General features: G+C 37.1%; 1 non-coding gene across 1 annotated transcript; it reads left to right on the top strand.

The window, feature by feature from the left end:
• Positions 1–482: 482 nt before the first annotated feature.
• Positions 483–589, top strand: LOC143678418 (U6 spliceosomal RNA). Its single transcript, XR_013173229.1, has one exon. It is a non-coding gene; the product is annotated as a U6 spliceosomal RNA (small nuclear RNA).
• The last annotated feature ends 17,428 nt before the right edge of the window (positions 590–18,017 follow it).

Here is an 18,017-nt window from a genome sequence, read left to right as displayed (position 1 = left end):
TAATAAAATGTTAACACTTGCAAAGCATTTACTAGATTCCAGACATGAATCAACTAAATTTGCTTAGATTAATTCACTTAATCTGCCCCAACAAACCAATGAGATAGGTGCTATGCTTAAACTCATTTCAGCAAAGAGGAAATAAGAAAACTGGCCAAGGTCACATAGCTCGTAAGTACATGACTTGATTTTTAAGCACTTTATCTGTATACACTAACCTACAAACCCAACTTTAGAATATTTTCAGTCTGAAATCTCCCACCCTTCTATATCAGGAATCATAACTCCTAGCTTGACTTTCAAATCTAAGGCACCAAACTGCCCTATTTAATATTTTTTACTGAGATAATCTAAAAAGACACTATTTATTGGGCAGACGGACTGAATTAAAAACAATTGCCTTTTTAACTTAAATGTTTCCTTTTAAGGTGCCTAGCTTGCTGTCAGTGAGTAATTAATGTCAATATAAAGTATACAGGACAGTGCTCGCTTCGGCAGCACATATACTAAAATGGGAATGATGCAGAGAAAATTAGCATGGTCCCTGCACAAGGATGACATGCAAATTTGTGAAGCATTCCATATTTTTATATATATATATATGTATATATATGCAGGACACAGTACTTTGTCTAAACAGATCTTTCATGTGCTCTGTAAAAAGATTTACTCTACAAACTTGTGATAATTGCACAGCAGAAAATGAATTGCTACCCAAGGAGACCCAAGAAAATGTAACTTATCCATCTTCATCAAGCCCCCATATCAATGTATGAGCTTCTCCATAGTGGACACAGTGGAACCTTAAAAGGCTTGATATGCCAAATTCTTTGTCGTTATATTATGAGCTACCCAAACCACAAACATAACTCTCTGCATGAGAAAACGTTACCTTTCAGTTTGAAGAAATCTTCATAATACATAGGTCTTCTTGTCCAGTCAGCTTGTCAATAGCTTGCTCTCTGCATGACTGTGCTGGTTTGAAAGGATGTATGCCCCTTAGAAAAGCCATGTTTTAATCAAAATCCCATTTCATAAAGGTAGAATAATCCTTATTCAAGACTATGTTTGAAACTAATCAGATCATCTCCCTGGATGGTGTGATTTAGTAAAGAGTGGTTGTTAAACTGGATTAGGTGATGACATGTCTCCACCCATTTGGTTGGGTCTTGATTGGTTTATTGGAGTCCTATAAAAGAGGAAACATTTTGGAGAATGAAAAATTTGGAGAGAGCAGAGAATGCTGCAGCACCACAAAGCAGAGAGTCCACAAGCCAGCAACCTTTGGAGATGAAGGAAGAAAATGCCTCCCAGGGAACTTCATGAAACCAGAAGCCAGGAGAGAAAGCTAGCAGATGATGCCATCTTCACCATGTGTCCTTTCAGCTGGGAGAGAAGCCCTGACTATGTTCACCATGTGCCTTCTCAGTTGAGAGAGAAACCTTGAACCAAGGTGTCTTTCTCCAGCTGCCTTTGATTGGACATTTCTATAGATTTGTTTTAATTGGCATATTTTCTCAGCCTTAGAACTATAAACTAGCAACTTATTAAATTCCCCTTTTAAAAAGCCATTCTGTTTCTGATACATTGCATTCTGGCAGCTAGCAAACTAGAACAATGACTAACAGCATAGGCCTCAATTTTCCTATTTTAAATAGTCTCTTTCTGGCTAGACTGTGGCTGTATTCCCTTTACTGTAACATGACTTGATCCAAGTTTTCTTAGGCTATCAGGGAAAAATTATCTAATTACCTTATGCTAATTATATATGCTTTTTGTCCATTCTAATTCTGTTTAATCACATCTAGAACAGTTTTCCAACTTTTGTGCTTAAATGATGAACTAGCAGACAAGGTTTATAAAATATTTGAGGTAAACTTCAGTTATACCAAAAATAAAAATGAAAACAAAGATAATGCCAGTATTAGAATAAAACAAACAAAAAATCACCCTGGTTAATATCAAATTTGATACTATATACTTCAAAGAGAAAAAATATTGAATCCAGAAAAGAAAGACAGGGTCCTGAATTTTTTAAAAAGGAACAATATAGAACAAGGAAAAACTTTTAAAATTTTAAGTGACTTCTACAAAATAATCAGCAAAATGGTCAGAAGATGAAATCAAAGGAATATCTCACTAAGATAAAGCGGCAGGAAACATACGACAGGAAAAGGTAATCCAAAGAATCAACCTCTATAAACTGCCATCTCATAGAGGTTCCAGATAGTTCAGTGAAAAAGGTATAGAGTGGATTTTCTAAAAAACAATTCCATGAAAATTTCAGAGAACTGAAGGATATATATCTCCCATCTAAATGGCCCATCATATACCAAACACAAGAAAAGCGCCAAATACAGTAACAAAGTGCATTTATGTGAAATTTTAGGAAATCGAAGGTAAAAAGAAAAAAAATTTATACTTTCAAGTAGAATAAGGAACTATACCCAAAGGAACAAGAATCAGAATAACATTAATATGTCAACAGCAACACTGAGGCAGCATACAGTACAGAAAACTTTCAAAATTCTAAAGGATATAATTTTTTCCAAGAATTTTATACCCAGCCAAAGTATCTGCCAAGTATAATGGCATAAAAATACATTATCAGACAAATAAGGGCTCATAAATTCTCATGCGATGTTTCTTAGCAAAAATGGAAGTACAGACTGTAGGAACACAAATATTTAGGCAAGTAAGAGGAAGAAATAAAATCTAGGAAAAAATAGACACAGGGCACATAATTTGTGAAGAGAAGTCCAAGAAGGCAATTATGCTAGAGGCCTAGGTAATAATGGGCACAGACTGAAGGAGGAGGATGCAGAGCTCTGAAAGAGAAAACTTCCATATGATTTAATAGGGTTTTTTAAAAGACACTCTGTGGCTAGAACGTCATGCAAATGGAAAAATGAGAAACCCCAAGAAAAGCAAAATACCATACAGAAAAGGAAATGCAATTTTGGTACACAATTTAACTTTGCACAAATAATATTTATAAAACCCTGAGCAAATCATGATCTAGGTAAAATAGTGTTATTACAGAGCATAAAGGAAAAAAAAAAAAGAAGGCTGAAAGAGAGCTAAATTCTCATCTACTATATCAAGAAATCAGTTGATTAAAATTGGTAAAGCAAGAAAGACAAATCAAAGCATATTATAGACAAGTAAGAAAATTACCAAAAAATGAAAGAATTTGTTACAGATTGAATTGTATCCCCCAAAAGGCTTGATCAAGTCCTCACCCCTGGTCCTGTGAATGTAAACTTATCTGAAAATAAGATCTTTGAAGATGTTATTAATTAAAATGAAGCCAAACTGGATTTTGATGGCCCTAATCCAATACTACTAGAGTCCTTACAAGGAAAGGAAAATTGTCAGAGATACAGAGGACTGATGCAGAAACAGGGAGAGAGAGACAGTCATGTGACAGAGACAGTGCTTGCACTGTTCCCTGGATGAGTTGTAAGCTGTCACAGAACCCTACAGATTTCAGAAAAAGCATGGCCCTGCAGTCACCTTGGTTTTGGACTTCTTGCCTCCAAAACTGTGGGACAACAAATTCCTGTTGCTTAAGTGCACTAGTCTATGCTATCTGGAAAACTAAAACAGAGTTAAAAGCTTTCTTTGGGAAGATAGTCTGAAGGGTGGGGAGAATTGAGGGAAAAAACATTCTTTTTATATCATAAGCCACTTAATACTGTTTGTTTTTTTAGATATATACATGGATACTTTTTGCTTTTTAAAAATTTTTAACATGTAAATGCAAAAACATAATCAATTACTTAAGAGCTACCAGGTGACTCTGCTGCTAAGGATGACTGCCCTAGAGGGTATCATTACTGATTAAATTTTAGTTTATGTGGAAAATATCACAGAACCATTCCACATGCCCACAATAGTTTTCATTTATTTTGGAGTCTACCTAGACTCTGAAGTTTTCTCACAAATGTTTTTCCTAAAAATAAATTAAGTGATTAAGGGATGTATGACATATAAGAAAGAAACAAATTGGACATATGTAAGAGGACCAAAAGCAGTGGGGTTTTTGGTCATTTTTGTTTGTTGTTCTATAAGTATAAGGCATACAGTGTGACTAAAAATAAAACATGCAATAACACATACTAAATGGTTTTATATTCTTTCTAAGGGTGATAAAAAATGACTTTTATTTCTTGAGTCACAGTTATACAATTTGCATTGTTAATGAGATAAAAAACAAATCAATTATTCAAGAGATAGGCCACTACTCAGGAAAGGGATTTCTTGGGAAGTAGGCAAACACTACAATTCATAAGAAATGAACTAGTTTTAAAATTATTGATCACTGCCCAGTGAGGCCATTACATGAGTTTATAAGAGCTGAAAATATATTAAACTAATTTGAGAGTACAATGGTTATAAATAGAAACTGATTCATGTCTGGGAAGACTATAATAGCTCACTAAGCATATGTCCAGAGACATGGAGTCCCAGAATTGGATGTGACCTTAAAGGTCATTTAGTCCATTCTGTCAAATGTTCAGACAAATTGGACACTGAAATAAGTCCGAAATGGAAACCTCTGCAGCTTTCCTCCCCCAAAACAGTTGTGTTAAATGAGCAAAGGTTTAAAAATTACTCTCTACCCTCTCCTCCTAAGTAACAATCCTGAATTCCATTTTGGTTTCACCTTGAATTTCTTAGCAAGTGATTTGAGAACCACCATTTATTTGGTAAGGAATATGGTTTTTAAAGAGATTCTTTCAAAAATGAAATATCTTTTTGTTCTTGAAATTGTGCTCTAATGGTAGAGTACCAGGTGGAAGATAAACTGTCTCAATCCTGCTAAATTACCAAATCATTTCCAATTTACCAGGAGGGCACTATCTCATTGACTATAAAAACAGTGTAAGGAATAAAGCTCAATGTTAATAAGATTTTGTCTTAGCCAGTGCAAACCTCCCTGCCACTTGCTCCATAAGTACTTGATCCATAATCACCCATTTTATGATTTCCTGTTTCCCATGTGTTCTAGTCCTCAAGATATGGCTTCTTGAGAGCCAAGATAATAATTCTGAAAAGATGGAAATCCTTGTATGTTCACTAAACTGGCAAAATTCATGGCTGACACATTCTTATGAAATGATTTGGCATTCTATCCCTAACTCTTTTCAACCTTCCAGGACTGACACTGTATACTTACTGCTCTTTCAAACATCCCACTTTAATGGTATCTATCCTGGCCTTTTGACATAGGTTCAACCCACTTTTCAAAGGCAAACATCTCTCATTCTCTGGAATTCTTTAGATTATCTTTCAGGAAGTCTCCCTTCACCTTGCCTTCTCTAGATCCCTCTGCTCCCATATGCTTTCATATACTCACTTCCTGATAGTCATCTCAGACCCCCTTATCAGACACATATCTTGAATAAGTTTTTCTGGCATCACATCAACAGTTTCCTTTAGGACATGATTCTGGAATTTGCCCTCCAGGCCCACAAAACATATCTACTGGTAAGTGCAATCTGTTTTACATGGCCCGAGATCCCACCCAGATAGCTCAATCTTCCTCCAGACCTTCAATCGGGAGGGTTTCAGGAAGCTGCCTAACCAGCCCAGAGGAGAGGCAGCAAGTAAAGAAGGGTGCATGTATAATAGAGCAACTCTTTAAAAATCCTTTTCATTTGTCCAGTAGTTATACCAGGTTTATAAATTGCTTTTATAAGCACAAGGTCCTTTGATTCTAGGAGATATCCTGGGAAGGAGTTACATTGTACTTGGGGAGATAAAGCAACTAAAGCTGAAAAGAGTCACTGTTTAATCTAAGGCTGCAAGGCAGGCCATGTGGCTCAGCAGGCAGAGTTCTTGCCTGCCATGCTAGAGACCCAGGTTTGATTCCCGGTGCCTGCCCATGCAAAAAAATAAAAATAATCTAAGGCTACTTTGACACAGAGAGGTAGAGCAAAACTAGAACTTGTATCTCCTGACCAAAGTTTTTCCACTACACCTGCCTGTCTCTTAATTCACGTAGGAATTTCCTTGATCCCAAATTCCCAAGATGTAGAGAAAAATTCAAGTTGGGGAAGAAAACAAAGATCCCAAGATGCAGAGAAGAATTCAAGTTGGGGACAAAAACAAAGTAATATGTGATAGCTGGAGGTACAGAGGATAAAATGAGGCCAGGAAAGAATCAGGAATCAAATAGCAGACTATTCACTAAGACCACATGTCTGACCAGGTGCAGAAATATTGCTTACATTGAACTAGAGCTGTTTTTATTGATGTGGTGTAGAAATGCATTTTCAGGGGAAAGAAATACAGATTTCTATTTAACAGAGAATTTATATACATGTGCATGGGTTGACAGTTTCCATTTATTACAAAAGTAACCTCAATATCACAAATATACAGAACCTAATTATTTATGATGAAACAAAAGCCATTTCCTGGTCTTTGACTTCCTCTGAGTCACTGCTGTGACCATCAATATCAATATAAATATATGGTTGTATATATCCCCTATGAGAGAGGTTGCCCCAAGGCAGCAACGCAGTTAACACAGTTTGCTGAGATGCAGACAACACAATGGGGCTAAACCTAGAGATCAGTGTACTTCTCCCTCCTCTCACATTAAGAGTAAATGGTCCAACAAGACGGTCCATATTCAGATTTAAAGCCATTGCCTTTGTGTTCTTCCTCTGACACTCCCTTAGGCTGATTTTGTCTCCCAAATACTTCAGGGCTCACATATGTCATTGTCCCTCTTTTTCCAACTGAAACCTGCCAGTCCACAGAGAGAAGCAGTCAGAACATCCTAAGCACCACCGTTCCTGAAGTGAAGCTGGCAGACCATGAAGTAATCTCCTATGGGGGGCTGTGAAAATCATACCACTTTTGTTATTTAAAATTAAACTGGAGAAAGGGCCATGAAGTATACCAGAGGGAACAGGGCTGACTTGGAAGATAAAGACTGAGATGTAGCGTGAATATTCCACTCACAAAATTCTCACAGTATACTTTAAAATATAGCTATTCAGAAATCAGTTTACAAATGAATCGACATACATGCTTAGAATGGAGTGTATATACTGTCTGGATCCGTGTGGGTTGGAAGCTAAGGTGACTGAATTGCTTGTGCGGTATTTTCATTTCAGGAGGCAAGGATGAGCAGAGTGAGGACAGGGAGCAGGGCGGGGGGGTGGGATGAAGTATTCATTTAAATGCAATACCCATTAAATAATATGAGTGGAAGGGAACACTCTTCATAGCAGATAGCACAGAGTTGTGGCTCCATCATTTGAATAGCTGAGCGATCTGAACATGTTGCTTAACCCTGAGTTCAGTTTCCTCAATTGTAAAATGAGAATGAAACTCCATAGGAATGGAGTAAAGATAAAAAGGTAAATGAAATAATATATAAAATCAAATAAATTTTAAACAGCACAAAGGCACGAATAAAAGATTGTAAGTGGTTGTGATGGTGATGGTGATGATGATAGGATAAGGCAATTGATACCATATTTGAGATGCGTTTTGACCCCGGGTAGACTTGAACTCCTGGTCACAGCCTGATGACATGCATATGCATAATGGAGTTCTACTGAATCTATGGATTCTTGTGTATTAGTAAAAGCCTATCCACTCTGATTTGCATGACACCACAGAACACAAATCTCACAAATACAATTATTTCACATGCTTAAAAAGCACACAAAAGCTCAACCATAAAATCCATCTAATATCATTGCAACAAAGTGACATGAAGAAAGAAAAGAGCAAAGCTTGATGCAGACTGGTTCACAACTCTTTTGGGTGACAGATGACTGGCTTCTGAATGAAATATATGGCTTTCACTCAAGCAAAATCTCCACACTCTTCCTCCCACACTGTGTCATTTTAAAGACTCATTCAACAGCACAAAATATAAGTATGGGATGCTATCCAGAACACAGTATTGCTCTTTCTGTTTTTCTGAAGAAAATTTGCCATTTTTAGAAGGAGGAAAACAAAGGGAAAAAATTATAAGGTGGCTTTTAAAGTTATCCTTTTCTTTATTGGGTTAACAAATATACTACTCAGAAGGGTACATATAAAATATGTGTGTGTATATATATGAAACAAATATTTATTTTATAATATTACTACATTATATTATGTATTATTATATATGTGCAGCATATGTGTATATATATGTTCTTATAAGTAGTATATAGTACTATAGGTATATAGTATTTATGTAAATAAAGTATACAACTTGATATACTACTTATTATGACATATATATAAATACTACTTATAAGGTCATGTACACACACACATGCACATAAATACAGATATATAAACACACATACACATAAACAGACATATCCTATATAAGATCAGGTAAATTCACTACATATGATGCATCATGTTTAAAAATATTATGTAGGGCAGATCATCAGTCAAACTGTTTAAAGAGTGAAGGAATGTAGTGATGAAATTTGACTTCCAGCTGCCAAGCAATGTTTGGTAAAAGAGAACCTCCTCAGTCTGCTGTTATTATAGATTCTCTTTCATTATAACAGCACAAGCTCCTATTTAAACAGCACTTTCGGACTTATTATCCATTTTCACAGATAATACACGGGCTCTTCAAGTTCCATGAGAGGCTTGGACAGATTTAAAAGCTCTGTGTGGATGTTATTTATTTCTTACATCCCATACTCACCTCCGTATTAATTCCAAAGCAGGTGGCTTTAACAAAGTTGACACAAAAAAAGAAAGAAAGAAAGAAAAAAGAATCCCTTTATGAACCTACAGTTTCTATCTGAAAACCCTGGCTAAAAAAAAAATAGTCAAAAGCATCAAATTCCAAATGGAGACTCTTTTTCTATGCCATTTATAAAACTAAAGATTATGAACTTTTTTCTTGCAGCAGCTGCCAGAATCACAGATATGGGGTGTCTTGACTTTCAAGCCTGTGCATATGAAGCAAATGCAGAATCAACATTTTAACAGGGAGACTCAGACTCAAGTCTTGCACTAAAATAAGAATCAGTAAGAATGATCAGAGTCAACTGGCCTAAGGAGAAAAATGAATTAAATTTGAAAAACAAGATTATTTTTACATAGTGATTTAAATGTTTTCATTGTGCCCTTATCCACTTTAAGACTGAGGAACTTAAGAATGTGGAATGATCTTATCACAGCCAGATGGGCCAGAACTTGTAAGTACTACCCATTCATTACCCCAGAAAATGTGAGACAAAGAGATATGGACTAAAGCGTAAAAGGCTAAGGGATAGCAACTGAGGATTTTCAGTGAAAGAGAAGAGAATCACAGAAGTCACCTCATATAGGGAAAATGTTAAACAGGAAACAGGCAATTTTATTTTTAACTTTAAATTGAAGGGCTCTTCTCTAGACTCAGCATGTTTGCCCGTGACACATTTGCCACCTAAATTATCCATCACCAAGATTGCCAAGCTCATCGATGATCAGCATCAAACTTCACAGTGATTTACTTGATTCTCTTTTGTGTCTACATCCATGCTACTCTAAATGTGGCCCGTAAAAGGACCAATATCTGCTTCACGGGATAGAGACACTGAATCAGGGGTCCTATCCCAGACATGTAGCAGAACCTTCATTTTAACCAGATCCTCAGGTGATGGTGTGCACAATAGTTTAGGAAGCACTCTACCTCAAAACTCAAAAGAACCTGCACCCACTGCAAGCTCAGCTCCTGTGAGTGCTCTCAGCCACCTTCCAGACAACTCTGCAGAGTACACCTTCCACGCCAAGGCCACATGTCCACACACACATCTTAGTGGCCCTACACATCATGTTTTGAAGAGGTCACACACATAGCCACAGAATCAGTTTTTCTGAATTGCAAAATTGTAAGTCCCCTAAATGATCATATTTCTGGTCCAATGCCCTCATTTTATAGATGAGGCTATTGTGGCTAAGTCAGTCACTTAGTTGAGATCTCAAAGCCAGGTAATGACATAAGTGAGGTTAAGGCCTCACAACTTCTCCATTTTTCCATTTACTTTGTCTCCTGGTTTGCCATGAATGAAGCCTAGGTTTGTAGCTTAGAAGAAGGATGTGAGGAGTTACTTATAAAACCATACAGTGAAAAATTAGGAAGAATCCTGTGGACTCCCCAAAAAGATAAAGAATTCCATAAAACCCAAGTAAAAAAGTGACAGAGCTTGGTCTGGGAGCCATATCTCCTGCATTCCAAAGCTACTTCCAGGATGACAAATATTTCACCCACTCTATTTTCCTGATAAATTTCTCCTGATCTTCTAGCTAAAGTGTATGCTCAGGTTATGTGATGACTCCCACTTATTGTACAACTCCTACAGCTATAGGGATTAGGTCTCCGAGGGGCAGATATCATCCATTTCTAGCTCTTATAAGAGAAGTCCTAAATATTTTTTCTTCTGAGCCTCAGTCTTACTCTTGACTTCATCCTCCAGAATTTATATCATTTTCAACTCTTTGAAGTCTTAGGAAAAAATTACTTCTTTCTTCAGTTACTACAATACTGAATTGCAATACAATCACTATTTTCTTCCTTTCTATTCTCTACCTACACAGCCAGATTAATTCATAAAACACACATTCAATGAAGGTGTGAATAGACTATTAAGAATTTGGCCCTGCCTAATCCCATGAAATGCCTGGATGAATGTCTCCCTTTTACGTTTCACATGAAAGCTTTGAACCATTCCTATTCATGAAAGCTATTCACAATGTTGAGGAGATGGGAAAAATTTGTTCCCTTAATGTTCTAGTGTATTTCAATTGAAAACTTTTCCTTAAAAAGGAAGTGGAAATTCAGACTTGTTATGGCAATGTATCATTCTAATTTCTCTCCTTAATATTGGGGGAAACCAACATTTTAAGTGGTCAGGAGAGGCCAAAAAAAAAAAAAAAACCCAAAAGGAACTAATCAGAGAGATCCAGAGCAATAGAAAGAGAAAGAAGAGAGGAGACCAAGAAGAAGGAGCATCTTCAGAAGGAGAAAATAATTCTATCACTAGTTCAGAGATGTCAGATATGCTTAAAACAGAAAGGTGTCCAATAGATTTCATTCTAATAAAGCTATTGGTGACAGAGCACTTTGACAAAGCCCTTTAGCTTCTGCCATAAAGGGGAAAGTCTTAGTTAAGGAGTAACAGGGATTTAAAGTAGTCAAAACGGCAGGGATAGACTGCTCTTTCACAAAACTTGGATGGAATGGAAAGAAAAATGGCAATAAGTTAACAGGGCATCAGTGTCAAGGAAACTTATGAACTAATGCAGGCATGTTCAGAAGTTCAATAAGGTCAGTACCCCATGGAAAATGAGAAGTTGGATTACTGACTGGGAAAATGTCTTTATGGAGACATGGTAGAGGAGAGTTCAGCCTTGTAGAGGAGAAGCTGAATAGAGACAGAAGTAGATTTCAGAAAGAGGTAACAAAATAAGCAAACAGAATGGATGGATTAGGAATAAGGGGGGAGATAGAAAGTACATTAATTTGTGCAACAAATTCCTGCTTTCAGTTCATACTATGCATCAGGTCTTCTAGGTACCAGGGAAACAACAATAAACAAACAAAAATCCCTTCCTCATGGAGCTTATGCTTTACTGACAAAAGGTAAGGGGGTGATGTGTGTGTGTGGAAGTGGAGGTGAGGGTGGAAGACAAACATTAAAATTCAAAATAAAAGTAAGTTTCATAATATGTCAGTAGTGGAATATTATATAAAAATAAATGGAGCAGGGTAAAGGAAAACAGAACGTGTAGGTATTATAATTTTGAAAAAGGTGGTCAGGATAGGACTTAATAGGAAGATGACATTTGAGCAAAGTCTTTCAGGGAACAAGTTATATCCTGGGATTGCTAGAAGGCTTGCAGATGTTGAAGGAAGTGTTGTTCTCAGCAATAAAGACATCCACACTGAACTATTCATTTGCATGTGTGGGGTAGATTCTCACTTTTTCTCCCCTCACAAATCATGACTTTGTCTAGAGTACCCTTCCTTCTTACCCCATTCATCAAACTACTGCCCATTCTTCAAGAGTTGGAAGGTATAATAGTTTGCGAGCTGCCAGAATGCAACATACCAGAGATGGACTGGCTTTAATAAAAGGGGATTTATTTAGTTAACATATAGTTGTTCAGAGGAAAGGCAGCTAACTTTCAACTGAGGTTCTTCCTTACATGGGAAGGCATGGGGTAATCTCTGCTGGCCTTCTCTCCAGGCCTCTGGGTTCCAACAACTTTCCCCAGGGTGATTCCTTTCTGCCTCTCCAAAGGCGTGGGCTGAGCTGCACATGCTGAGATGAGGTATGCTGAGCTGCTTTGGCTGTACTATGTTGAGCTCTCGCATTTAAGTACCAGCCAATTAAATCAAACATCATTCATTGCAGCAGGCAGCCTCTTAGCCAACTACAGATGTAATCAGCAACAGATGAGGTTCACATGCCATTGGCTCATATCCACAGCAATAGAACCAGGCACCTTCACCTAGCCAAGTTGAAACCTGAATCTAACTACCACTGAAGGACAGTCCCTCTTCCAAGAGGCCTTCCAATCCCTTCTCTGGTAGATCAGGATTCTGGCACCTTCTGAATTCAAATCAGCCCTCACTGTCAGTGCATATAACATGTTATATTAGAACTTCCCTCTGTAGAGAATGCTTTACTCCAGAAAGCATAGTAGATATTTAACAGATATTGTATAAGTGAATCAGTGTATGAATGAATGAATGAACATGATTCAAGAGAGACAGAGGCTGACATGGTGGAGACAAGACGGAATTAGAATTCAGAAGACAAGGGTTCTAGATCTCCTACCTACTTGCTATGTAACTTTGGACAATCAATCTTTCTAAGATGCAGACTCCTCATCTTTAAAATGTAGGGTTTGAAAGGCAGGATCTCTAAGGCATCTCCTGCTCTAAAATATTCTAATTCATATGTAGCAAAAACTCCAAATAATCAAAAGTTGTCTTCCAGTTCATCGAGGTTTCACGGTATCCTATTTTAGCATTTTTTTACAAGGTAGGTTTAATCATTCAGAATTAGAGGAGGAAAATGAATATGACACTATATATGTATAAAGTCTTTGCAACCAGGAAGTCCCTGAGGCATGTGACAATTCTGGGATTGGTATGTCCTGGTAATCAAAATTATAATAATGACAGCACCCAGACACAGAATTAACAAATGCACAGAGAGCAACCTTGTCCATATTTGGGGGAAAAATTGAAATGCAGCCTGACATTCTATTTCCAGTAAGTGTGCCATTTATCACAAGCTAGCATGTGACCTTGTGATGTACCTCACTCAGGGAGGGGAGGGTCGAGGGGGTACATTTCTACTCCATCTGTGTTGTGCACAAGAAAACAAGGTTAACATGCAAAGGCTTCAGCCACCTCTGAAGGCAATAAAAGGCTAGGTTTGACAGTTTCATGCTTGTAGACACTCCAAAGCAAGCCGGAAAGCAAAGTGCTGTGGCAGCATAATGATCTGCCTGCAAAGAGAATCCCGGTTCCATTTCCATGCTGATAGTTACAGGAATGTGTCATCTACTTAGGACAAATGAGGGGCTAAGACAGAAGCCCCGAGATATTCTGGGTAACCTAATGAGGCCAGGATAAGACATAGGAGGAATTTGGTCTGTTCATTTTCCAGGCAGCAACTGCTAGGGCAAGGTTACTACTGAACACTAAAAGGAAAGAAAATAAATCTCCGCTTTCTGTCAACCAGGAGACAGTCTCCATATTCTATGAAGGGCGGAAATGGGCTCCCTTGGGAAATTAAACCAGCCATTTTGGTGAATCTCCAGGAGAACATGCAATTAAAATTACATTTTTTTAAAATGACGTTTCCATTTCTGTGCTATGTAGCTAGCTTCTGGGAAAAAACCCTAATGGTAGACCTGCCCTCTCTCACAAGTCATTTGTTCACAGAGGAATCAGAGCCCATAGATGATGAGGGAACAGGAGAGCCTCTATACTGCTTTCTCAGTTAAGACGCTGGGCTTAAAAAATAAGTAAAAGCCATCAAATCACCACATTAAACAAATAACTATTAGCAAACTCTTATTTTCTCAGGATCAAGATCAGCTGAAACCATTGAAAATCAACATACCAAGGTTTTTGAGATATTATCTACAGATTTGCAATCCTGAGGAAGTATTAGAGAATAGTAATTACAGTGAATTGTCCCATTCACATAATCTTAAAGTTGGCAGTTAAATGACAAAAGCCCAGGAATTCAGAAATGATTAAAATCTTGATGGCTGTCAGAGTAGAAGGGGAAATATGAACAAGGAGAGAAAGGGACTGTTTCTGCTCTGTTTAAAATCCTGTTTACTCTTACAATTGCTTCTCTTTTCCTTCTCTATCTCCTTTTCATTTTCCTTCTTCTAGACTGTGCAATTTCCATTAAATTTTATCAAATTTTAGCAATATTTTAGAGGTTGATATAACCAGTAAATAAAAATTGTAGTTGGTTTCTGTTCAAATCAGTTATTTGAAGTGACCATTAGTTGCTTTAAAATTTTTGAGTTTTCTTACAAATTTCTTAATTTTCATGTATGCTCGTCTTTTAATTCAATTCATTTTGACTCTGATACTATGTATTTGCGCAATTGCTATAATTAAGTCTAATTATATAATTAGCATAACATGTGATCATGTAATTAGAATGTGCAATTATAATGTGCAATTACATAATTACAATGTGTAATGGCATTAGGGTGTAAATATCCTTCTGAAATGTCAGGAAGAAATATCCTCTGTTTGCTTAAGAGGTGGTTTTTAAAGTTCAGTTTCACTTTTTTTCAGGATGGAAATTTAAATATTATTTGACTCAATCACTTTATGCTTAAAAATAAAAGCTTTATTTTCTCTTCTTTTAATATCTTTAACTGCGGTATAGCCTAAAGAATTTTGCAAGTTATCAAAATTGTTTATTAATTGATTGTCATACATAATTTGAGCTGTGAAAACAAAATTATTAGAAACCCTGGCAAAATAAACCAATTCCTGATACTTGGATCAAACGAATTTAAATCTAAAACTTTGATCTTTTTTTTTAATTCACTTGCTCTGTAGTAATTACATGCTAGGCATGATCACCTAGATACTTCACAGACATCTCAAAATCCAAAATATATAAAAGCAACTCATTTTTTACCCAAGCCTATACTTGCATCATATTATTCATCTCAGTGGTTCTCAACTTGAGCATGTGTTAGAATCACCTAGAAGGTTTGTAAAATCGAACTGCTGGGTTCCTCCCTTAAAATTCTGCTTCTGTAGTTCTACAGTAGAACATCCCCAAATTTTGAAATTTCTTGAAAGCAATTTGAATGTCAAACAAGAATTTGCATTTCTAACAAATTCACAGGTGATTCCATTGCTGCTGGCCCAGGAACCACACTTGGGAAACTACTGCCTTATCTGATCACCAAGTTTCCCAAACTAGGGTCTTCAGATCCATCCTTGACTTGTTTTGATTGCTCATTCCTCTTCCCCTCACTTATTGCTCACACTTACACACACACACTCACTTAGTCAACAAGTCCTATGGATTCCAACTCAGGAAAGTAACTCCTAAGTTGTTACTTCTGGACCCTTTTCTCTAACCCCATTCACCTTGCTTAATTCAGGCCCTCATGAGTTTTCTAGAGGTAGTCACGCTCCTTCTTCCCCCAGCCCAACTCCCATACTGACACCAATCTAATCACACTTCATCACACCCCTTTTAAAAATGCTGAACTGACTATTCTAGTTTGGTCTCTGCCGGAATGCAACACACCAGAGATAGGTTGGCTTTTAATAAAAGGGGATTTATTTTGTTAGTTCTTCAAAGGAAAGGCAGCTAACTTTCCACTGAGGTTCTTTCTTACGTGGGAAGGCTCAGAATGGTCTCTGCTGGCCTTCTATCCAGGCTTCTGGGTTTCAATAACTTTCCCCGGGGTGATTTCTTTCTGCACCTCCAAAGGCCTGGGCTGAGCTGCAGATGCTGAGATGAGGTATGCTGAGCTACTTGGGCTGTGCTACATTGAGTCTCTCATTTAAGCACCAGACAATTAAGTCAAATGTCATTCATTGCAGCAGGCATGCCTCCTAGCCCACTGCAGATGTAATCAGCAACAGATGAGGTTCACGTACTATTGGCTCATGTCCACAGCAACAAAACTAGGTGCCTTCACCCGGTCAAGTGACAGCTGAATCTAACTACCACACTGACCAAAAGGGTAGTTTTAATTCTTAATATGTCATAAGAGGAGCTTCAGTTTTGGACATAAGTTTCTCTTTGCAGACTCATTTCTCACCACTCCTCCTGCACTGTAGCCCCAGGGCAATCCTACATTCCCTACATCAATTCCTTTTGCTAATGATCCTCCCTTTATGTGGACTGAAGACATGACCTGACCTGTCACTAGAAATTAAGAGACCAGTAGATCAGGATGACACCATCTACATAGAAAACCTTGATTTCCCACACACTCCTTGACCAAGTCAAAACCCAGAGACAAGATGATACAAGATGATACAATATGATTAGGGTGACAGTATGATTAAGGGAAAGTAAAAGAAGTGTTGTTTTATTAACAGCTACTATGTGCCAGATATCTTATCTATTATTTCATTTAATTCTCACAAGCCTCTATTGTATACTCTTCCTTAACAGATGAGAATATCTGAGATTGAGGAAGATTATGCAGCTTGTTTCAGATAAAATGCTTAATAAGTGACACAACCAAGATCAAAACCCATATACCTATAGCAAATACTCTCTTTGCCTCTAATACCTACACTCTCATTTAGCAAATTTCCAGTGTTGAATCAATTCATAGTTAGATTTTTTTAAAAACTACAAACAGTGCCAATTATCTAACTGATGTTAAACTAGAAAGCAATGTCTATAATAGACTATAATAGGGCTCTGTTTTTGACCCTGTCTTTGTCAAAGTTTTGAGTAAACACTATGAAAACATAGAGTCTATGGTTCTAAGAGCTGGGAGGGTCTGCTAATAAATCAAATGTCACAGTCTGGACTTCCAAACACAATATTAAGCTGGAACAAGGACAAATGCAATATAGTATATTTAGTTCCAAAATAATCAAGATATTGCATGATTAGAAGAAATTTGGTGTTGACAGAATTTAAATTATGAAAGATCTAGGGATTTCTCTCAACCATGAACTTAGCAAAAGCCAGAGGCATAACATGGCTCCTAAAAACATAAATAAAAATAAAAATAAAGCTGCACTTGTTTTCAAAGCAGCACTGAATTCAATCTTTAAAATAAGATTCCCCTACTCCAAAGACAAAATATTTTAAAATAATTGTAAAGACTTATCCACATTCAAAAATAAAAGAATTATTCCCATAGTTTAGAAAGGGATAACATAGCTCAGTTCAGATACCACAATCAATCTGAAATTACAAAAGTAATATTTCTAAATAAGTGTTTAATTCATGTGCGACTCTGGAATCAAACTTACATAGTCTCCTTTCAGTCTCCCTTTTCTTTGTTTTTCCACACACATACACACACTTCACATACACACTTTATTTCACCACCACCTCCCCATCCCTCTACCTAATATCATAGTAACACCATGAGCCATATTAAATAAAATAAGTGCTTTGCATCTATAATTTCTAGTTCTCCACAATTTGAGATGAGTATTTTATTTTAGCAGAAGCTACTTGCCCAACATAAAACGAAGGGTGAGAAATGAGGTGGATGTTTACTACTGGGTCCTTGAGTTGAGCTGTTTCACCCTTGAAAAAGAGGGAAAAAGGCTGTGATTTATATGAAAATTCATATATGAGGAGGGAAAGGAAAAGTGATAGCTGGGGCAATGAGGTCTTGAGCCAAGTCACCCACCCATTGGCTCTGCGATTGCTTTGAATATGAGACTAGAGCTGCCATCTAAAGAGCTGCATTAGTTCGGGTTCTCTAGAGAAACAGAATCAACAGGGAACACTTGCAAATATAAAATTTATAAAAGTGTCTCACTTGACCGTAGGAAC

The sequence above is a fragment of the Tamandua tetradactyla genome, chromosome 3 (assembly GCF_023851605.1).
Source record: "Tamandua tetradactyla isolate mTamTet1 chromosome 3, mTamTet1.pri, whole genome shotgun sequence".
NCBI lineage: Eukaryota > Metazoa > Chordata > Mammalia > Pilosa > Myrmecophagidae > Tamandua > Tamandua tetradactyla.
The sequence above is the reverse complement of the archived record's forward strand: the minus strand, read 5'-3'. Positions and strand labels throughout refer to the sequence as shown.